Here is a 25,795-nt window from a genome sequence, read left to right as displayed (position 1 = left end):
GGAATCGAAATGGTATTTGGAAGGCGATATGATTTACCTCAATTTAGGAAAGACTCTTGAATTTTAAAGAGTCGAAATAGGATGAACGAATCATATAAACCCGAAGAAAAATATATTACAAGCCCAAACGAAAAAATATATAAAAGTCTAAATTGAAATTAACGTTCAAACCTATGATTACGTTGGATAAAATCCGCAATTTTTATACGTGTGCATGTAAAACAAATTTCGTGGTATAGTGATCTAAATACAGCACAAACAATAATTTCCAAAAGACCAAAAAAAGTGAAAAAGTCTATTTTAACAAAACGCATTTGACTAACAGGTCGAACAACTGATGTTCTTAAACCCTGCTGACTGTCATTGGCGATTGCCAAATAAATTGATCACCAGATCTAACAAAATGGATCTTAATATTAATTTAATACCAAACAGAAAACAATGAACTTGTGGAAAAGATGGTATACCACAAACATGAGGTGCAAACATTTGTACACCATATCCGGATTTCGACAATTAATGTCTCTTCAGTGATGTTAGGGATCGAAACGGTATTTGGAAGACCATATAATTTACCTCAATTTAGGAAAGACTCTTGAATTTTAAAGAGTCGAAATAGGATGAACGGATCATATAAACCCGAAGGAAAATATAATACAAGCCCAAACGAAAACATATATAAAAGTCTAAATTGAAAACAACGTTCAAACCTATGATTGCGTTGGATAAAAACCGCAATTTCTATACGTCTGCATGTAAAACAAATTTCGTTGTAGAGGGGTCTAAATACAGCACAAACAACAATTTCCAAAAGACCAAAAAAAGTGAAAAAGTCTCTTTTAACAAAACGCATTTGACTAACAGGTCGAACAACTGATGTTCTTAAACCCTGCTGACTGCCATTGGCGATTGCCAAATAAATTGATTGCGAGATCTAACAAAATAGATCTTAATATTAATTTAGTACCAAACAGAAAACAATAAACTTGTGGAAAAGATGGTATACCATCGAAATGGTAAGACTCTAGAATTTTAAAGAGTCGAAATAGGATGAACGGATCATATAAACCCGATGGAAAATATAATACAAGCCCAACGAAAAAAAAATATCTATAAATAAGTAATAAACATTAACATGTTTACAGAGTTTGTCTGTAGTGCCTTGTGGAGACAGTAGAGTGCCTCCCCGTGCTTCAGGTTAATGCTCATACAATATACTAGATAATGGAGTGTGTGTTTCCGAGCAAGAATATATCTATGTTCATTACCTTAGGAATATTTATTTAAAACACAGATTTCACTATTCAGCCCCATTTGAATATTTCGTCAGACGTCAGGCGTTGTCGTAATATATAATGTCTTTTGTTTTTGTCCTCATTTAGTGTTGTTAACGTATTTTAGCGGGTACTTTATCATGTTTATGGAGGATAGCGTTTGATGTCTTTACCCGAACAGTTTTATCTTTATTCTATTCCTGTGTGCTGGTTCATATTCTGGACGCCATTCCTTGCTCCTTTTAATTGGAATGAACATAGTTGACATATACAACATTTTATAGAACATTTTAATCCTAACAACAACCATAATAGCCCTATTTCTCGTATCAAACATAAGCTAAAAGATCTCGCCAAGGAATTTGTTTTTGTTCCGGCTGATAAGGCTGCCAATAATATCATTATTGTTTGGCGTAAATTTTACATTAAGGTTCTGGCTTCCGAAGCTGCACAAAACTCCTTACAAATATAGATTTATTTCATCTTTAAGCCATTGTTCCACTACTAAACTATCTATTCTACTTACTAGTACACTTGGTACGTAAATGTTCAAATAAGGCCTTTGAAAATGGTGAAATTAATTTCTTTTGGAGTGTCAAAAATTTGTTGGAAGAACTGGATAATTTGCATACTTTTGTTGGTGATTTCGAATTTGTTCAAAGTTTTGATTTTTCTACCCTATATACCACTTTGCCTCATAATATTATTAAAAAAAAAATCAGACACCTTATTAAAAGGGCATTTAAAAAGTCAGAATGCGAATATATATGTTCAAACTCATTTAGATCATTTTTTTAGTAACAACAAACAAAAGAACAATTGGACCTGCTTTGAAACTATAACTGCCCTCGAAAATTTACTAGATAACATTTGTGTTTGCTATGATGATTCTGCATATCGTCAAGTTATCGGAATTCCCATGGGGATTAACTGTGCACCACTTATTGCGGACCTGTTTCTGTATTCTTATGAGTTACAATATATGACCAAAATCAGCAAAGATCCATCGAAACAACATCTGATTCAAAAATTTAATAACACTTTAAGATATTTGGATGATATATTGGCTCTCAATAATGACAACTTCAGTATGTATACTAAAGAGATTATCCTACCGAACTGACTTAAAATAAAGCTAAAACTAACAATGAAGACTGTCCTTTCCTTGATATTGATATATGTTTTTCTTTAACGAGAAGCTTAATACCAAATTTACGAGAAAAGAGATGATTTTTCATTTCCTATTGTTAATTATCCATTTTTAGATGGCGACGTTCCCTTGTCACCATATTATGGTGTTTATATATCTCAACTTGTTCGGTTCGCTAGTGTATGTAACAACGTATTTGATTTTACTAAACTTTATCATCGGTACAAGGACACCATTCGTAAATATAAATCAACATGCAGACATCTTATACGTTCAGGTATTTCACATCCAATCTTTTATGGTAATATTCTTTATAAAGCACAAAAATGTCGGCATTCACCTCAAAAGCTAACCAAACCTTTAAACAGACTTATTCATAAGGGATATAGTTACGATACTGTTGTCAGGTCATTAAGAATGTCATATTTTGGTATTAGTATTAATTTACTCATATGGTCTTTGCATCGGAAATAAACACATTCATTCTAAAACCAGTTGTTGGCATGATACGGGTTATGTTCTCATATATATTATGATGGTATGATACTAAACCCCTAACGGGAGGAATTGTGCATGATTTTCATACGACGAAGACATACTCTTTCAATTAGTTTAATTGAGGTCTGCAGCTGGCATATGAGTAACTGCTAGTAGTCCCTTGTTAATTTATGTATCATTGTCATTTTGTTTAGTTTCTTTTGTTACCTATTCTGACATCGGAGTCGGACTTCTTTTGAACTGAATTTTAATATGCGTATTGCTGTGCGTTTGTTTTCTACATTGGCTAGAGGTAGAGGGGAAGGGTTGAGATCTCACAAAACATGTTTAACCCCGCCGCATTTTTGTGCCTGTTCCAAGTCAGGAACCACTGGCCTTTTTTAGTCTTGTATGGTTTTTTTTAATTTTATTTCATTTATATGTTTTGGAGTTTAGTATGAAGTCCATTTCGCTGAACTAGTACACATTTTTGTACCGAGGTAAATTCAAAACAGGGGAAGTCCATAAAACATTAGAAAGCAAACGTTATAATTTATCAGTGGTGATATTTTATATTAAAATGATAAATTGATACAACAACAATCATCAAACTCTGATAAAAAATATACATTGCATGAACCCATTTTAGTGTACGAAAGTTGTAGACATGATGGTGATCTCATGAAAAATGCGAGTTCGGTGCAGTACAATTGCTTCCGTGTAAAATATTTTCCTATCGTTTCCTTGTCCGAACGTTTATGTTTTATAAGAGATTTACAGTTGTTATCAGGTTTTAAACATTAAAGGGGTGTCAAGCATCATTTGTGCCGAGAAATTGTTATTGCAGACATTGACATCTGACTGATAATTGTTCGATTTGATTGATCACCCACTGACCTCTTCAAGTAAGTTGACATCAACACCAGCGTCGATCAGCAACTTTATGATTTCTGTAAAACCGTATAATGCAGCAAAGTGAAGTGCAGTTTTACCATTCAGAATAGGAAAAAAAAAGACATTTAAGCATCACGTTGAATGATTAATGAGACTAATCATAAACCTGGTAGGCAATATCAACATTATTGCATTCTGTATGTATTTTGTTTATATAATACACATTAAAATTGACAAACACTATACCTTAAAAGTGACGTAAGGATGTAACTAGGTTTTTTAATCATAATCCATCTGATATATGTTAATACTTGAATTATAAATACGATTTCTAGAAAACTTAAAACATAAGACACGTGAAGTATCACGAAGTCTGTTGAAGACCACAGTGAAACTTAGACATTGCAATGTATATGGCAACACTTTTGGATAAAGAATATATATTTGATATATACTATAGGGAATCATCAAGAACCTTCCAAATAAAGAGTTAACACATTCTTATGTGAGATATATATTTATTATACATTATTTACACGTCCCTGTCTTTCCACCAACAATACGGTAAGGTCCATGTTTAATGGTCGCATATTTTCCTTAAATTTTGAAACTGATATCACTTGACAAACTAACAGTGTTATATATTTATTCACATGAAACAAACCGGGATGCGGTATTCAGTACGTAGGTGAAACTGGACGATAGTTGTATCTAAACGCACGCAAGAACATCTTTATCCTTTTAAAAGTCCCCATAAATTCTAAAATAAAATTTATCAACACCTTAAGAAGCACAATCATCCTATTAAATATTTAACAGTTCAACCTCTAGAAGTAGTTGATAAGCAGCCTGGGGAATCTCATTCAAAGTTTGTACGATCACGAATAATAATTGAATTAAATCGGATTTAAAAATTACAGACAGTCTATCCTCTCGGTCTTAATGATAATATCATGATTTGGTAAAATATCAAGAACCGAATCTGTTAACATTTTGGATATAGTTTCTCAAACAGTTCGTAATGTTCGTTCATGGGCGTAGAATAAATCGCAATCAAAGAAAATTTCGTACCGACTATACAAATATTTCGGACCTAATTTCAATTTAAAAAAACAACGGTAGACATTATGTATTAACCAAGCTCTGTTCTTAACCTGTTAATAAATTACATCAAATTTTAGAGGAATGCGCCACTATTTCATATTGCAGTCCTAAGTATGAAATCGTCGAAATTTTAATTGCATATTGTTATTCTAAACTGTTTCCGAAAATTGATCGCCCGGAAGATCACAAAAAACATTTTATTAAATATGTTAATAAAGGTTTTGATTTTGTAAATATTGCCTGTATTTTTAATGATCATTCTGTTAAAGAACATATTCCTGGCTATTTTGATAATACTGAACTCACTCTTAATTGTTATGTTTACAAAAAAATCTACCCGGAAATTTGTGTTTATTTTCAGCGACGTGTGTAAAAATGTAAATATCAGTTACAATACAACTACGTCATGAAATTGCAGTAATTCCAAATACATTTATGGCCCAAGTTCCCATGTTATAACAGGAGACCTTAACATCGTTCGTGACTGATAGTTGAAATCATTCCTCAGTAATGGACTTAAATATCGTCTCCACAATTATTAATTGGAATGAGTGTCGTTACATCATCCACGACTCACTCCGTACTTACTTCTCTAAATGGATAAAACGAGAAAAAGCTGACTAGAAATCCTTAAATATATTTTTTAATTCAGTAATGAACATAGTTGATATACGTATACAACATTTTAGAGAACATTCTACTCCTAACAACAACCATAATAGCCCTATTTCTCGTATCAAACATAAGCTAAAAGAACTCGCCAAGGAATTTTTTTGTCCCGGCTGATAAGGCTGCCAATAATATCATTATTGTTTGACGTAAATTTTACATTAAGGTTCTGGCTTCCGAAGCTGCACAACACTCCTTACAAATATAGATTTATTTCATCGTCAGGCCATTGTTCCACTACTAAACTATCTATTCTACTGTTTTATCTCCATGAGCATGTGCAATTAAAAAAGATCAAAGGTATAAATATTATATGTTACAATTAATTCGCCTCAACTCAGAATGCTACGTAATACTATATATAAAATATTATGGATATTTTGCTGTTTGTTTTTAAGCTTTTAGGGAATTTATTTTCTTTATCAGATAGCCAATGTCCATCATTTGGACATTAATAATTTGCTATGATGCAAAGAATTATTTTTCAGCTGTGTAGATTGTTAATGTTGTAATGTCAGATCCGCATCAATCGCATAAATGTCTATGCTGATTTGTACATAGCCAGAACGTAATAATTATTGTCATAGTTATCAGTTTTTGTGATGAACTCGATTGTTTGTTTATCTCCCGTTGTTAGATTTCAAACGTATTTTACAGTGTTTTTTTTTCAGAAATATTTTTCTGTGATTTTGCATAATTTTACGATCTTTAATTTGTTTACATAATGAATAAACTGTAAATAAATTCGCAATTGACCTCCACATGCATGATTGGCTATGTCGTTGACTGATAAAATAGTAACAAGTATAATGATTCTTTCTAGTGCATTACACCAGATTTTAAATAATCTTTAGTCCAGTTTGATTTATCTAGATTTACTCATTGTCTATAATAAAATCCATAGTTCAAACCCAATTTAATAAATTTCTAAATTGTTATACAAATTTATATTTTAAATGTTAACTTTTTATAAAAATGAATTGTCTTCCTTTCGACTTCGTTTAAGAAAAAAAAGTTGTTATCTCCCATGTCAATTTTGACACTAGGCGTCTAAGAAAGACAACTCCACTTTGATCCAATATATCAATAAAATTATGAAATGTCATAATATTACGGTATTTCCTATTTGCCTCGACTGTTGACGATTTCAATGTTACTTTTGCTTGCAGCAAAGTGCAAGCAGTGTAACCATACTGGATGGAAAAACAAAATGACAATTTTAACATAATATGAAAACAGGAAGCAACTTATGCTATTAAAGGAAGTAAAGCAGCTTAGATTCGCACAAAGCGTAAAGTCAAACCGGTACCCGATATCAAATTTCAATAACAAATTGACATTAGTACATAGGACATGGCGCATGGCTGTAATTTGACTTAATGGAGATACATAACTAAGCAATATATGTCATTACATTAATAAGCAATCAACATGATCAAAAAAGGAAAAAACAACGAACATATACCAGGCCTTGTGGGTGTAAATATCCGTTTGGTATATTTATCCTCTCTTTAAGAAATGACGTAAGGATAATACTAATACTTCCGTGAAATCAGAAGAGTTATTTTTTTCAAATCGGTCATTTCTTCAATTAGAAATCTGACTTGCAAAAAACATATAGCATAATACAAGCGATACACGTCTGTTGAACACCAAAACAAACAAACATTACTTAATAAATAATTGTCATTTTAACCATACACATGCTTAACCTACATGTTTCTTGACAGGGAATCATACAGATCCTGTGATTTACGATATAACATTAAAATGAGTATTAAATATGTCATAAACATTGATAATAATTTGTCGCAGTAACGTATAAAAAAGGATATGCTGTTTGATTGCCAATAACACAACTATCCACATTAGTTCAAATGAAGTGGATGTTAGCATTTATAGGAAATCGTACGGCTTTCAACAATGAGAGCCAACTCATACGGAATATTCGGTTATCAAGAGCTCTGACCTGAAAAATATGAAACAATTCATTTAGGAAAACTAACGGCCTATTTTGTAACAAAACACTTTACCAAAAAACAAATTATTACAAACACGAACCAACGACAACCACTGAACGACGGGCTCCTGATTTGAAAAAGGCACATAACCAATGTGGCGGGATTTAAACATGGTTGTGAGCGCTCAACTCTCTCCCTACCTGGGACAGTGATTTAACAGCACAACATTAAAACAGACTATGTCCCAAGTCAGGAGCCTGTAAATCAGTGGTTGTCGTTTGTTACTATTTTACATATTTGTTTATCGTTCATTAATTTGTACATGAATTAGGCTGTTAGTTTTCTCGATTTGAATTGTTTTACCTTTGTCATTTCGGGGCCTTTTATAGCTGACTATGCGGTATGAGCTTTGCTCATTGTTAAAGGTCGTACGATGCCCTACACTTGTCAATTTCTGTGTCATTTGGTCTCTTGTGGAGAGTTGTCTCATTGGCAATCATACCACATCTTCTTTTTTAAATATGAAAATCAGCTGAAATAGGTTTAACTGATCGATACAAAGCAGAAAAGCTCTAAACAAAAACACAGACCGGACGTAGCAGTGCATTTATTCATACCATGTCCCTTATAACAAACAAAAAGACACACATTACTGATCTGAGAGGAACTTATTTATGAATATTAAAATAGTTATGACAAGGCAACAGTATTTGCATTTGAAATGTTTAAATCCTACAATCAAATGTAGTATGCTTTGAAAGCTTTATTACTGGAGACAATTGTCGAAGCTGTAATCCCTACTGTAGCAATGATACTATTTAATGTTGGCCATTGTTTGCATTTTTCAAAATAATGTTCAATTGCATTTACTTGGTATATATATATTGAAAGGAATTCTATATTTGCTTGAGGTGTATACTTTCAAGATTATTACAGTAATGTCATATTCATTTCTGACCTAACATAAGCAGAGCGCATCATTCTTCCTACTGTCGGTCTGTATTGTCATCCCCAATGCCATTTACCTCAGTATAAAGTATTTCTATTATTCATATCTCCTGCCCTGAGTAATACCTGGTTTTATTTTTTAATTTACTATGCTTTGGGTAGATTGTTTTTATACATATATTCAGAATGAAGACTTCACAATTTAACATACTCACTGACATCAAAAGTTTTGATATTTGAAGTATTGGATGATAGTTTGTTACGTTGTCTTTTAACATGGTAAAGGTGAATAAAGAAGAACATTCGAGAAACTTTATTTTTGTTGATTTTAAAATTTTAAGTCCTTGACAACGGCCTGGCAACACTTATTATTTAATGACGTCAGATGAGTGAATAAAACATTTTCTTTTGAAGTGATTATTTTTTATTGACTTGGAAATCTCAGAATTGCATTGCAGCCGATCAACCGACGGAATCGTCTCCTCAGCAAATGCATATTATAAGGTTAAGGTGGGCAATTCTTTTCAATGCATCAACGTTACAGCAGCGTCTGCATACGACGTATATTTCTGGCAGCTGATACGATATTCAAGGGGTTGTATATCCCAAAACGATTACCTCGATAGGGCTTGGATTGAAGACAATAATTTTTAGTTTTTATTAGTATGATTGTTTTTAGTTATAATTTTTAATAGAGTAGAAATCGGTTTTTATTAATTGCACTTACATTTTTGCAAGTTTATTTTTATCGTTAATTTTCAATATAATTATGTTGAAATAAAGTTACATTTTCGTCTCCTAAGATTTGTTAAAGATAACAGTATTTTCCAAAGAGTGTATTACAGTGTAGAACGTTAGTTGTTAATCTTAACGGGATTACTAAATTTTATGACACCTTCAGTAGGTCAGTCTAGTCAGTTAGCGTTCAAATAATAGTCGTCTGCAAATGCAGCTGTGGCGATTTAATTACTTTGTTTTGATCATCTCTGGGAATCAAGTTAAATTAGTGTGCAAAATGTTATGTCTACTGTTCAGACGTAAACAGATCGTCTTTATCATGCGATAAGTTAACATCGAAAACAATGTTGTGAAATTGTAATACGAAATGATTGTAAACATTATAAATATTGGATTAAAACGTAGTTATTAGTAAACATTCGAGTTAGTTATATGTATTGGATAACATAATGCTATTGGTATATCATTCTCGTCGAACTCCCAAGTCCCAAATCGTCGAACTTTATATGAACGTTTATTCCACTGCAAAATTCAAATCGTCTCCGCAACAGGGCTTATTGCTTATCATTAGTGAATTAGAAAAAAACCTCTAGTTTCAATGTTGAACACAATTAATAAAATTAAGTATATATATACCCTAAGCTGACAACTATCTTAGTTATTAGATATCAAAGGAAAGTATCAAATACCATTATACAAGTATGGTATTCATGAAAGGTTATATAAAAAATAATCAGGTTATTTTCCTCCAGGTCAATAGTTTATAGTTTTGGATATTAACTTTTCATGAAGGCCAGACATATGTTTTGATACTTAACTTAATACAAATATATAATTCATGTTTTTAAAATCTTGAGCCTATTCTTGAAAAAGGTAAAATCACAAAAATACTGAACTCCGAGGAAAATTCTAAAAAGAAAGTCCCTAATCAAATGGCGAAATCAAAAACTCAAACACACCAAACGAATGGATAACAACTGTCATATTCCTGACTTGGTACAGGCATTTTCTTATGTAGAAAATGGTGGATTAAACCTGATTTTAAAGCTAGCTTAACCTCTCACTTGTATGACAGTCGCATCACATTCCATTATATTGAATATGATGTGTGAACAAAACAAACACAATAGGTAAACATGTCACAAATAGGGGTACAACAGCAACACGAACCACACCAAAAACTGGGGTGATTTCAGGTGCACCGGAGGGGTAAGCAGATCCTGTTCCACTTGTGGCAACCGTCGTGTTGCTCATGTTATTACAAAGTCGGTCACTAGTCTAATTCGGTAGGTCACATTCGTGAAAAGGGAACGGGATTGTAGTTACGACATAAGGAACATATTCGATATCATCTGCGAAACGGACATTCCATAACGGTCAACCAACTCGTGATGGCGTCCATAAAATTTACGAAGTGATGATTTCAACTTCACCATTTGGAACTATCAATTGGGAAGCTGAAATCATCTCTTACGTCGTAAAGTTTTGTTTCCAACCGACCCTCATTGTCAATTTCTAGATGTAAGTCAAGATATGAGGCAGACTGAACTGTAAAACGGAAAGTCCCTTATCAAATGGCAAAATTAAAAGCTCAAACACATCAAACGAATGGATAACAACGAGGCGGCAGCCATATTAAGTTTTTTAGTTTTAAAGTTGGTATAGCTGTATGTTCGTTCTTTTCATTTTTATATTAATTTTGATGACTGGTTTATAGAACAAATGGTAAGTATTCAATAAGATATATTTGCTTTATCATGGTCACCTATATACTGACTGTCATTATGTCTATTACAATAAAGTAGTGGAGAAAGTAATTTCTTTAAAAAAAAAGTTATTAACTACGGATGTAAGTTATACCAGGTTATAATATTTTGATCACTTTATTAAAATTTTCAATATATCTTAGCAAGTTTATGATTATATGAACAGGTGTACTATCTTTACTATTTAAAAAGAAAGACCTACTATCTTTAGACAAGTATCGTCCTATATCACTATTATTCGAATAAATTATTATTTGAAAATACTCTCTCATGTTTTGACACAGAGGCTTAAAAAAACTGCTTTCTAAGCTAATTAATGTAGATCAAACTTGATATATAAAAAATCCTTTTATTGGATTCAACATGTACAATTTAAGGCAAATTCAAGACATAATCGACTACGCAGAATCATATTTGAATAGATCGGGCTATTATAATTGTTGATTTTAATAAAGCTTTTGATTCTTTTGAATGGGAATTCATGTTCAGAGTTCTAAAACATTTTGGTTTAAATAAACCATTTATATCATGGGTGGAAACTGTATATAAGAGAAAGCAGACATGTGTAATACATAATGTATGGGTATCTGATATTTTTGCAAACTCTAGAGGAATCCGTCAAGGATGTCCTTTATTTGCTTTACGTTTTATTCCTTCAGTAGAAATTATGGCTTTGCGATTACGACAATGCCCCGAAAGTAAAGGTATTTGGATCACTATTGATAAAAAAATACATAGCATACACATATCTCAATTGGCGGATGATACAACTCTTTTTGTAGTTCAAAAACCGACATATCACTACGAATATAATCGAAACGTTTGGTTCCTTCTCTGGTCTGAGATTAAATCGTAGTAAAACAGAAGGAATCTGGATAGGGGCGCTTAAAAATAATATAGATAAAATTAAGGGCCTACGTTGGAGAACCAAATCAGTTAAAGCCTAAGGGGTTTTTTTTTGGTCACAACACAAACCAACGTGAAAAGTTAAATTGGGAATCTAAAATAGATAAAATAAAATCCTTACTTAAGGCATGAAAAAAAAAGAAAACTAACTATAATTGGAAAAATATTGATTATACAATCTTTGATACTAACAAATTCAATATTTTGGCTACTTCGTGTATTGTTTCAGACACATACATTAAAGAGATTGAAAGCTGTTGTATAAAACAAATTTGGGAAGGTAAAAATGACAAAGTAAAAAGAAATACACGTATCGGCGAATATCAAAAAGGGTGTTAACAATGGTTGATTTTGATAACTATTTTACAGCATTGAAAGCTTCATGGGTTCCCAAATTAACTTCAACCACCCTGCCGAACTGGAAGATTATTTCCCCCAACTATTTCAACAATCTTGGTAAAAATCAGTTAGTCTTTAACATGAATTTAGATTATATTAAATCACTTAAAGGATTTGAAAAAAATATTGGACTTTTATTTGTAAGCAATTTTAAGTTGGGTGAAAACAGGGGAAGGTTTAACACAATTTAAAGATCATTTTTCAAATATTAGAAAACAGATTATTTGAAGAATTAGATACATTGAACATTGCAACGAAATCTTGTTCTTTAAAAACTAGGTAGCAAGTGGATTGATATATATTAACGACATATTGGATCGTGAGGGAAAGTTATCAGAGGTTTTCTCACCTTACATTTAATATCTTCAGAAAAACTACTTTAATAATAAATATAAGTATTATCACTGAAATCAGTAGTTTTGATATTTGAATGATTGGATGAGTGTTTCTTTTTTTTACGTTGTCCTTTAAAGTGAATAAAGAACAGAAACTTTATTTTTGTTGATTTGATATTATTAAGTCCTTGACAACACTTATTATTTGATGACGTCAGATGTGTGAATGAACCATTTTCTTTTGAGTTATTATATTTTTACTTGGAAATCTTTAAACTGCATTGCAACCGATCAAATGACAGAATTATCCTCGTCGATATTTTCGGTTGATGCATATTATAAGATTAAGGTCTGGCATTCTTTTCAATGCAACATTACAGCTGCGTCTGCATACGGAGTATATATCTGCGAGCTGATACGATATTCAAGGGGTTGTATTTCCTATAACGATTACCTTGATAAGGGTTATTGCTCATCTATAAGTGAATTAAGAAAAAAAAAACACCTAATTTTAATTTTTAACACAATTAATTATACATACTCTAAGCTTCCACCTATCTTAGTTATTAGATATCAAGAGAGAATATCTAACAGCAATATACAAATATGACTTCATGAAAAGTTATATCGAAAATCAATAGTTAATAATTTTGGATATTAATTTTTCATGAAAAGCAAAAATGTATTTTGATACTGAACTATATACAAATATATAATTAATGTTTTAAAAATCTTGAGCCAATTTTGGAAGCGGTCGCCATATTTTTCAGTCTTCAACAAACGACATGACGTCACTGACTAGTTGTTATCTTGACATGCAAACTTGCGCCTAATTTGAAAGAGTAATATTGGCTACGCGGATATTCCAGAACAGTTATTTTGCCTACGTGCACATTCCCAAAAAGTTATTTTACCTACTCCATTAATCCCAAATAGTTATTTTGCCTACGACGAATCTGCGCGACAAAAAAACGGTTATTTTCCTTGAATGAATACAAAAATGCAGTACTATCTTAATAATGTTATTAGTGGGTACTATAGTAAAATATAATAACTAGTATTGTTAAAGTAAAATAGTCATGCATATCAGTATATATGAATTACTTGACATCATTATACTTTTCCGGAATAATAATAGACAGTCACCGTTTTTTGTTACGATGATTATGTACTTATGTTTAGATCTAAAGTTGGTTTAGCTGTATGTTTGCTCCTTTTATTATAATATTAATTTTGATGACTGGTTTATAGAACAAATGGTTATTATTCACTTAGATATATAAAAAAGAAGATGTGGCATGATTGCCAATGAGACAACTCTGCACAAGAGACAAAATGACACAGAAATTAACAACTATAGGTCACCGTACGGCCTTCAACAATGAGCAAAGCCCATACCACATAGTCAGCTATATTTACTTGATAGAATAATTAAAGCCGCCTATTGAAATTGAAGAAGATCAATATCATAAGGATGTCAAGTGTGACCCCATTGAAATCCAAACATTAAACTGATTTGAACAAATGTTGCCTTTGTCAGACAGACAAAAAAAAATGTGGAAATCTTATATCTCTGCTAATTCACTATTCCTGCAGCAAAAAAAAATGATGGCTACTTCATGATCACAACAAACATTCCATACTTTACATCCTTATGATATGTATCTTCACAGTTTCAATAGACTGCTTTAATAATTTATCCTCTTGACAATGAACGTTGGATATGTTAATGTCGTTGTCTTAACAAAATTTAAGGATATGAATCTTGAACTTCATACAATTTCAAATTGTATTGCCTTATAAATTGTGAACATAAAGTTTGTGACAAATACAAACGTTATATAGAATATAACAGACAATTCCCATATTTACAATAAAAAAAGAAGCAGGGGAAGATATGTTTATCATAATGGAAGCTGTCTAAAATGTTTAAATAATATAAAGTATGTGGCTTATATAAAGGTAAATGTAATATTTGACATAAAAAACAACAATAAAATAGAACTATTAAGACTACTTTTATATTAAATTTTTTTTTAAATCAGGATTTGCGGCCATCAAACAGCTTCCATTTTTGTTTTTAAGTCCCATCAGATTAGATGAAGGTGATAGTATTGAAGACACACTGAGGCGGAACAATGCATACAATCACCAGAAATGTATGTTAATGATCAATAACAGCAAGATAGGCAGAGCAAGGAAGAGTTCATATATAATTATGATCTCTCCAGACGATAGACAAAGCAAGGTTAGAAGAACCATCATTCAATGTCGCGTGTGTTTTTTATGCGATAAGAAAAATTCAACATTTGAAATGCGACAAGCCATGACAATGCAGGTTGATAAAAGGTTAAATGAATGTGCCCGAAACCTTAATGATAGAAAGTACTAAGTGGAGTTGATGGTGTTACAGAAGAACTGAAGTATCACCATTCTTTCTGACAGCTCTGTACAACAAGGAGAAGACTTACCTGTTAACGATTGAAAATCAGAATAACATCTAACTGTCTGAAGAAAGGGAAGTATATATACTTGTGTTTCCAGAGCTCCTCACCTACATAGTGGAGACAAAAACAAGTAGTGTATATTCTTGCTGTTTTCAGTCTAGCAAATCTAGCCAGTATCTTCAAACAACGACTTGAACAATTAGGAATGAAAACACCTGATGTCAACTTCACTAGATTAAAGGAAAAATTGCTCGCAGAAATTATTGAACTTGAATCTCATATGAAGGAAAGGTATTTTCTTCTAGCGTTCAAAAAGGACAAGAGTGCGGCCTTGTCACAAGCATCCAACTATTCTAAAAATTGTATCCTTGCCAAAGCTGCCAAGATCTTGCGTGGATAAAGTATCGTGTTAGTCCAAATAATTATGACGTCGTCACAGCATTTATTTAAAATGGCCTTTCTCGCTGCATTGAAGACCTGTTGGTGACATTCTGCTGTTGTCTGTTCTATGGTCGGGTTGTTGTCTCAATTTTATTTCAATACCGTTATTGTCATGATAAATAAACTCATCATCAGGGTTGACATTACTTATTTGCACCAGACGCGCGTTTCGTCTACAACCGACTCATCAGTGACACTCGAATAAAAAACAAGTTAAAAAGTCCAAATAAATTGTTGAAAAAAAGTTGAAGAGCATTTAGGACCAAAAATTCCTAACAGTTTGCCAAATACAGCTAAGGTAATCTATTCCTGAGGTAGAAAAGCCTTAGTATTTCAAATTTCAAATAATTGTTTAGACTAGTATTGTGAAAATAATTGTATGAAATTCATGATTATGTATTCGTTACAAAAGTACGTCACTGTGTGTGATGTCCTGTGCTGTCTGTCTTTAATGCAAAATGTTCGTTGTTATTCTGCCGGTTTACATGTTGTAACAGCTATTATATTATTTATTTTGGCGTTACTCCGGGTTACTCTATGAGTGTTCTTGCGTGTGTTTGTGCTGTATTTTTGTCATGTAGTGTTGTCATTTTAGCAATATTTTTTAACATTGTCATATAACCGGGAGGTTGGGCTAGGCATAGAACCAGGTTCAACCCACCATTTTTTTCTTAAAATGTCCTGTACCAAGTCAGGAATATAGTAGTAGTTATCAAATAGTTCGTTTCTATGTATGTTGGCGTTTGTTTTTCTTGCACTTCAGTGTTCCTGTTGTTCCATTGTTTTTCTCTTATAGTTGATGTGTTTCCCTCGGTTTTAGTTTGTAACCCGGATTTGTTTTCTCTCAATCGATTTATGACAGCGATATACTACTGTTTGCTTTATTTATGTGGACAAATGTTTTACCATAAGTCAGGGTTTATTGGAACATTTCATGAAGGATGTGTTGAAAGTGCCTTCACACTTCTTCTGTGTATGTGCATAATTGAGCGTGGTGCAGATATAAATCACAATTACGCTTTGGTACATCCAAGACCGATCTAACGATTTCTCACCTTTTACAATATAATTGCTATGCTAAGCACACAACAGGAGCAGCAACTCGCAGTCATTCAAAAGACCGCAAAACCCCTGTTATGCCAAAGCTAGACAAAGACTCCTTGTAGAAATGCTGCATGGAACTAGCCTTAGCATTACATGTGATCAGTGCTTGAAGTGTCTGCACAACTGGGAGATGCAGCGTTAAGTAAATACATGGAGGAAGGTGTAGCTTGTCCAACAGTTATGAGGAAAAGTTGATTACCACAGCTGCTATGAACAACATAGACCATTATCCTACTGCAATGACAGCAACCACTTCTTTCCATGGAACAAGCATTTCACTCTTCCAGCATCCATCAGCTGACAATGCAGTTGACAAGCGGCGTGAGTCATTTCACATTAAAGACAGCAAGGTAAAAAGAGTTCCTGAACTTCCTGATTCTTTCACCATTCCACCCTGCTTTCTTCACGAAAAAGAATCCAACTTCATCCAAACTTAATTTAATATTGAGCATGAATGGCTGAATATAGGGATCTGATGAAGACGACATTACATGATCGGCACACCATGCCTCCAAGAAAAGATGTTGAGTGTTTGATGTTAGTATCATATCGCTGTTACCTTTCCTATGTGACCTAGCCCATCCACTGGCCACAATACAGCATGTCATCAATACAATTAAAGACACGGTTGCATATCTGAATCCATTTCAGACTCCTGTTATTGCTGCTGATAAGCAAATCTACGCATTAGTAAAACAAATACAGCGGCATTAGAACAAAATATATGGCTAAGACAGAATTGTCATTATGTTTGGGACCCCCATATCAAAATGGCAGTATTTAAATCCAATTGAAACCTCCTCCAAAATAGTGGATGGACTGGAGCCATTGTTGAGGAAGGAATTGCTTCCTCGGGGACAGCAGATTCCTTTCTTTCTGCTTCAAGTGTCACTAAGACACAGCAAATACACCAGGTTACACATGCAAAACATTATGACATTTCTTTGAAGACATATCATTACTGCAACTTATGTAGATTTTTACAAATATGCACATATATCACAAAAATAAATAAGACTAGCATACTTTACCAAAACCAAAACTATATTGAAAGTAATGCTATTTTGTTTGTATTTCAGATACAAATCAATTATAGTTATTTCAGGATGTCTTTTAATGCAACATTTATAATATAAATAATAATATTTTGCCGCAAATATTGTTTCAAAACTGTCTTCAACAACAATGTATAGCACTGAAAAAAACTTTTTAATTGTATACATGTGTAAAAAATGTTGTAAAATCTTTAATATGTACTATTTTAGACTCTGAAATACTATAGTTCTAGTAAAAATGTCGGATGTGTAACCTCCAAGTGAGGTGATATACTTTTTTTCAAATTTAAATTTGTAGATTGATTTTTATGCATGAAGATATGTGGTTGATTGATTTTGATTGGCCTAATTCCAGTTTCAAGTATTTCATATATGCCTAGGTAGATAGCAAATACAATTTTTCATTTACTTATAGTCTTCAAAAATAGACAATCGCGGGATGAAGGAAAGACAATTTTAGACTTAAATCATGATTGTTACGTATGTGTATGGATTTGCCTAAGATTTTAAATACATACATGCAACATTTTGACATACGATTGGTTCAAATTAGAGCAGCAATTTTGCAATTTCGAACTGAATAGTATTAAATAAGGAAAATCAATAATAAGCTTTATTTGTATCCATATCATTTTTAGATAAAATATGCCGACTATACGGTATGGGTTTTTCTCATTGTCGTAGGCCATACGGTTGCCTATAATTGCTTACATTCAATTACTTTGAACTTTGGTGGATAGTATTCTCATTGGCAATCATACCACATCTCCTTGTATTTATATAAGACCCATTGGTGGCCTTGGGCTGTTTTCTGCTCTTTGGTCAGGTTGTTGTCTCTTTGACAAATTCCATTCTCAATCATATGTTTATAAAATAAATTGTGTGGACAAGATGCACGTCTGGCGTATTGAATTTTAAGCCTAGTACCTTTTGTTAGCTATTATTCGTGTGTTTCTTTGTCCTATATGTTCTCCCATTTATTTGTATTGTGGTCCTGATATGTGATGTTGTCGTTTTGGTGTTGTGTTTGACGTTGCCATAAAAGCGGGAGGTTTGGCGTGCCACAAAACCAGGTTCAACCAACCATTTTTTTTTCTTAAAATGTCCTGTACCAAGTCAGGAAAATGGCCATTGTTATATTATAGTTCGTTTCGGTGTGTGTTACATTTTAATGCTGTGTTTTTGTTGTGTCGTTGTTCTCCTCTCATAGTTGATGCGTTTCCTTCAGTTTTAGTTTGTATCCCGGATTTGTTTTTATCTCTATCGATTAATGAGTTTCGAACAGCGGTATACTACTGTTGCCTTTATTTATGTTAAATTATGTTTTGGCTTCTGTTTTACTTATTTCCATTTTGATTTTTCGTTTTATCAATTTGACTTTTTTGTCTTCTTGCTTTTTTGTTTTTTGTTTTTTTAGGGGGGTTTGAGAGGTGAATAATGTATTTTTTAACATTTTTTACAAATTCTTGTATCATTCTAGTTTTTTAAATAGTTAAATTTAACGTCGCTGGTTTTGCATATTTTGTTTGAATTCAGTTTATGCTTTTTTTGTCTTTCTTTTGGGTTTTTCTTTAGAGGAAAGTATTCCATGGTTGAGTAAATAATTTATTTATACTTTACTCTTACTGTTGAATAACACTTTCCATTAAGTTCCGTTAATTCAAGTACAGAATATCCAGCACAGTACCTCAAACTATTTTTTACAATCAAAGGGAATTAACCCTTACATGTATCAGGCATTTCATGAAGTTCGTTTTCAAGCGAAGCTTTGTCGTATTCGTGCAAGTAAATGTCAATTCGAAGCTTTAATCTAATTAATTGACAACAATGGATCGTGACTAATGCAACCATTTGTGTAAATTTGTTGCACAGGTAGATCTATGCACACACAGAAATTGAAAATGTTCTGCATGATCACGGAGGTGAAAAGTGAATCTCATCTTATTTACGTTACGGCGCTTTTGTGGTTCTTTTTATGCTTAACCATGCGGACTTTGACGCACTGGCGCCTCGCCAAATATCAACATATTTACATAAACTGGACATCGCTGTTAAGATAGTATGTTGTAGATTTTGAGGAGCAATGGATCTTGAAAAATATTTAAAAATGCGGTTTCTTTTCGGTAAAAAACTCGATATTTTGTTGATTTTCTTCATCGTTATACACCTGATTGACGAAAATGGTTTGAGAAACATACACAATTTTACTGTTTTTAACTTCTGGATGATGCATGCAAAATGCTGATGTCTTTTCACATTTCTATAAATAGCGCGAGGTCCCGACAGGATATTAAATTGTTGCATAAGATAGCGAAAAAAAAAAACTGTGTGGATAATTTTACCGGTTTTCACATTGTTGTGAAATATAGTTACACAAGGTAAAGTATACAACTTTCAGCCTAGTTTGATAAGTTGAAAAGTCAAGTTTCCTGTGATGTTTTTATTTTCAAATGACATTGAATTAACAAGTTTTTTTTGTAATTTTTTGTAACGTCGATAACACCAAATAACAATTATGGCATATATATGTCTGTTGACGTGACGTTCCCACAGAGTCCCTAGTAACAATCAAAATGTTATGATCTGAAGTCCTTTTCAATGCCACAAAATTACAGCGGATGCGATATCCCAGTGGTGGTGTTACATATAACGATTCCTTCGATAGGGGTTTCTGCTTAAAAGGCATTTATTGCATCTAGAGTTCCAAGTGATAAATAGAAGTCATCAATTCGAAAGGTTTACGGACGCCTTTATACATTACCGTTATCGAATATCTGTGTCAAATATGAATAGTCCAACAGAAATTTTTTTTCAGAACCTACAGAAAACAATGAACTCCTATTTGGATAGCAGCTCAATAGAGATGAATGCAAACGTATGATTGCGTTTAAGATATGTTGAAAACATATTTCCGACTTCCCCTCACTTTCAATTACGAGCTGGTGGTATACTTAGCCTCAACACCATTTGTTGTTTGAATTTGCATCTGATTTTTTTCACAGCTTAAGTTTTGGTTTAGATGTTGTCATTGTCCTGTCTCAGTATAACAACAGGATTGAGTACAGGTGCTCTGATGAGTTCATAGGTCAATTTAGTTATGTTCATGGGTCGACAAAGATGATGGCAATCATACCACATCTTCTTTTTTTCATATTTAACAGATTTGAAAATAAATTAACTGTCAACAAGTCTAGTAAACAGTTTATGAAATAAATTCAACAATTTCAATATTTTCATGATCGGTGTTATTATTTGATAAACATATAGTTTTATTTGTCGTTAATTGCAGATGTAAACACTAACTAATTTCTGTTCCTTTTACATTTGTACCTCTATTGATTATTAAATAACGAATACCAAATATTATACAGACAAAGAGCACAAGTAAATAAACGTGAATACACAAATACAATGAACACAAATGTGACGTACAAAAAATGACAAGTACAGAAATTTAAATAATAATTTTACCACCAGAATTATCGTTTATTTTTAGCAATAAATTTGAGAGACCAAAATTACTGAGATGACGCTAGTTTTCATATCATGTATCAACAAGTTTTCTTATCTATTTAATAAATATACTCATAATAGAAAGCTACTGCATGTGAACAAATTAAAATTATATTATTTATCTTTAATTTTTTTTCACTGATTTAATGTTTTGCTGCATTTTAAATATCTACCATCAATGACTATAACTTACTTAGTTTACATATGTATTTGTCATTAATTCCTTTAAATTGTGAATGATTGTAGGAGGTATATTATCTTACGAAAATCGAAAATAGATTGAAGATAGAACTATCTATCGGGATTGCTTTTCTGCTCGAGTAATTTACCTTACAAAGAGGCGGACACTTTAAAGTTAGAAAGGACTTAACATCAGTTAGAATTAGCTTAAAGGGGCGTGGCTTATTAGTTTGACGGAGGTTAATCTGATCTTAAAATTACTTGCGGTCAGCAAGGGAATCTATTTGACTGACATTAAAATAGTTTAAAATGGATTGAATAAGATAGAAAACCGTTTTAATTTTTTGTTAATCTAGTTCAATATTCAAGTAATCTTTTTTTAAATAGGGTTAATCCCTATTTGGCCGATCAATCTAAGTTCTGGTTACTAGTGCTGAGATCTGTAAATATTTGTATTATAAATCCGATTTCTAGAAAACTTTAGACACGAGAAGTATCACGAAGTAGATTGAAGACCACGATGAAACTTAAACAATGCAATATATATGATTATACTTTTGAATAAAGATAGTATTAGATATTAAATATATACTGTAGGGAATCATCAAAAACCTTCAAAATAAGAGTTAACACATTGTTATGTGATATATATATATATATATATATATATGTAATAAAACATCGAGGAAGTCTTATCGCAGCCTAGACTTCTTATATATATTCTACAGCAGCCTATCAAAATTATCCTACTACATTTAGCACTGTGTACTATTGTGTAAAAGGAGGCAATGCCTCTGCAGCTAGCTTGTTAAACAAAAATTCACGTGGATATCCACAAAAGTTGCCGTGCAATCCCAGACAATGACTGATCTGTTTCAGATTAACTTCACACAATACTGTTAGGTCAACAGTGAACGGGACATGACTTGAAAAACCCAAAACCTTATTTATCTAATAACTTGAACCCAGCCTAAGTGTGGTATTCAATATGTGGGACAGAGGGGACGACAATATTACAGAAGAAATCAAGAGCACCTTTGCCGCTTTCGAAGACCTAAAAAATTCACAACAGTTTGATATACCAACATTGAAATAAGCATAATCACAATCTAAAATTTATAACATTCCAACCACTTGAAACCGTTTAAATACAACCAGGACAGTCACACAAACAATTAAAAAAGATCCGTCAAGTTTGCAAACTATTTTGGATAAAAATACATCAAACAGCTTATCCTTTCGGCCTCAATGACAAAATATTTGGACAGGGGAACACATCTGAAACTTCTCTGGATGTCATGAATATTGTCGATAAACAGCGAAGAAATAAAAGGTTTCATGGTAAACGTAAAAACCGTAATCTACGCATAAAACATCGTATATATTATACACTTTCTGATCTATAAAAATAATGGTAGACATCAATTTTTAGGCAAACTTGGTCAATACAAATAATTAAACTATATTGTATGTTTCTTGGAGTGTGATAAAATAAAAAATATTGTATTTTGCTGGAGTGTGATAACAATGTTCAGCCCGTTTTATGAATACAGCCTTTTGTCATCACAGGCTATTTCTAGTATCGATAAACGTCAAAATCATAAATTAAATTATATATATATAGAAGTATTTATTTTTATTAACTTATCTTATATATTCAATGACTCTACCATCCATAGCCAAATACCTCCATATTTTGAAAAATACAGAACCAACTATTATTTTGTATTCGAAATAAAAAAAAAAAAAAACAAACTGAAGTTTGATTTTTTAATATACATCAGTAACATCAGACGTCAGTATAGAAACAATGCTCCCTGCACATGAGACTGTGAAACATCCGGTTATAGATATTTTCCTTATTGTTATGTCATTGCCGGAGACCTCAACATCGTTGAACACCGCGAGGTCAAAAAGTTTTTTAAGATAGGACCTAAATATCGTCCTCCATCTATTATAGATTGGAAACAGTGTCGTTAAATACGCTCTGTCTGCCTACTGTAAAAATTGGTGTAAACGTGAAAAATTTGATGACAAATCTCTAAACAGTTATTTGAATAAAATTACGAATGCTGTTGATATTCGTTTATCTTATTTTGAAAACAATTCTTAAATTAGTAATAGGGTTCATGATATACCCATTTCTAGAATAAACAATATACTCCAAGGACTCGCAAAGCGGTTTCTTTTCGTAACGACTGACAAAACAGCCAATAATGATGTGGTGGTGTGACGCATATAATGCACGGAAGTTTTTCAAAACGAAGTTATCAATACTTCTACATTCGGGTCCGTAGGCTCCACAGAGAGTCAAATTGTAAACAAGCGTATCACTGCCACTTCCCAGCGTAATGCCTCTTCCGAACATTTGAAAGTCCCGACTATATACTGGTTACCTAAATTACACAAACAACCATTTAAATTTCGTTTCATCTCCGCATCTAGTAAGTGTTATACTACTAATCTGTCAGTGCTTCTACATGTAACTACCTCCCTTACAACTATCAATAAACTTTTTATTAACTTCTTTAATAAAGTTTGTATGTCATTAATGGTATTATTTAATTTTGGAGTGTTAAAAATTCTTTAGAAGTTTTAGATAAAATACGTGCTTGTGATGGTCCTTTAAGTTCTGTTGACAGTAAGGATTTTTTCTACTCTCTACAATACATTCCAACACAATCTTATCAAGAACAAGTTTTCATATTCAATTAAATGGTCTTTTGGAAAATTTCATTGCAAATGTATTTGCCTTATCTCGTTTAAAGCCTTTTTCTGTAACGAAAAAGAAAAGTATGCTAGATACACTTACTGGAAATGTGAAGATATGATTGAAGCTTTAAATTTTCTCCTGAACAACATATATGTACGTTTCGGTGATAACGTGTACCGACAGGTAGTAGGTATTCCTATGGGCACTTATTGCGCCCTTTTAATAGCAGATTTATTCCTTCATTGCTATGAATCACAGTTTATAGCCAAACTCAGTAAAACACATTATTGTTACATTGGTTGACATATTCAACAATACCTGCTGTTATCTGGATGGCATTTCGTTGTTAAATAATCCAGAGTTCTCTAAATATGCTACCGAAATTTACCCAAAGGAACTTACTTTAAATGCATCTAACATAAACAGAAGTTGTCCTTTTCTAGATTTTTCATTTCAATTTATAAAGGGAAACTTCATACAAAAGTTTACGACAAAAGAGACGAACGTAATCAAATGCATCACTGGTAAATTATCAAAGGATTTCCTTACCATAGATTACTTAAAACATTTACTAAATTATTTCAGAGATATAAACATGATAAAGATTTGATTAGTAAATCATGCTGTACCTGTAGAAAACTTATTAAAACAGTATTTTACATCCTACATTTTACGGGTAATAGTGTACTTAAAGCGCGGAAATCACTTTGTAAACTCATTGAACCTTTAAACAAACTTATTAGTAAAGGTTATCTTATTAATGTTGTAATAAAATCTTTGAATATTGTTTACATTGGCACTAACATCGATTTTGTCATCAACAACTCATAACATAACTAAATTTGTATTCTTTTCGAATGGTTATTTGGGATGTATGAATACACATCCACGTTCATTTTCTATATATAAATTACTCTATATATAACATGATACATATTTATTGTAAGGTTAAATCTTAACTGTCCTACCGGCTGTCTATACTTTTATTTTGGCTTTGCACAAGTCATGTCTTTTTTTACTGTCCATGGCGTTAATACACTAAATCCCATGGATGTGTTTTAATTGATGTTAGTCTCTGATGCATGCTTTTTTATTATTAATTGGTTTTTTTTTTTATTGCTTTTAATTAGCTTTCAGTAAATGCGAGTACTCTCAAATCGTACTTTCGTGTTAATTTGACCTGTTGACACAATTTGTAATGCATTTTTGATATTCAATGTTAACTTATTTTGTGTTATATCTTTTCTTACTATTTCTAATATGTACCACCTTTGATAAGTATTTAGTTTCACTTCTCTACTCGTACTGGGAACAACAAATGTATTTATTTAAATCTACCTGTGTACGCTATCTTATTTAACGCCATTTTGTCCCAGGTTATAGTTGTCTTTCTGATATTGTTTTACATATTTTTTATTAATATTGTATTTATATTGTGTCAAAGATCAAATCTATTCGTTCAGTGTATGTTTACTTGTTTTTGTGTATATGTGTTTTTCGATCGAGTAAAGCAATTTCGATTGATATTTTATAGTGTGTTTTTTTATGTTGTAATGTTACACTACTGCTTCAGGTTAAGGTCAAGGTTAGCGCCTGTTAAAACGTTTTAACCCGCAGCATTTTATGCATATGTTCTAAGTCATGAGCCTGTTGTTTTGGTGCATAAGTGTTTCTCGTTTCTCTTATTATATAGATTAGACCGTTGGTTTTCCTGTTTAAAA

This window comes from Mytilus californianus, unplaced genomic scaffold (assembly GCF_021869535.1).
Source record: "Mytilus californianus isolate M0D057914Y unplaced genomic scaffold, xbMytCali1.0.p SCAF_10, whole genome shotgun sequence".
Taxonomy (NCBI): Eukaryota; Metazoa; Mollusca; class Bivalvia; order Mytilida; family Mytilidae; genus Mytilus; species Mytilus californianus.
Note: the sequence above shows the minus strand (reverse complement) of the source record.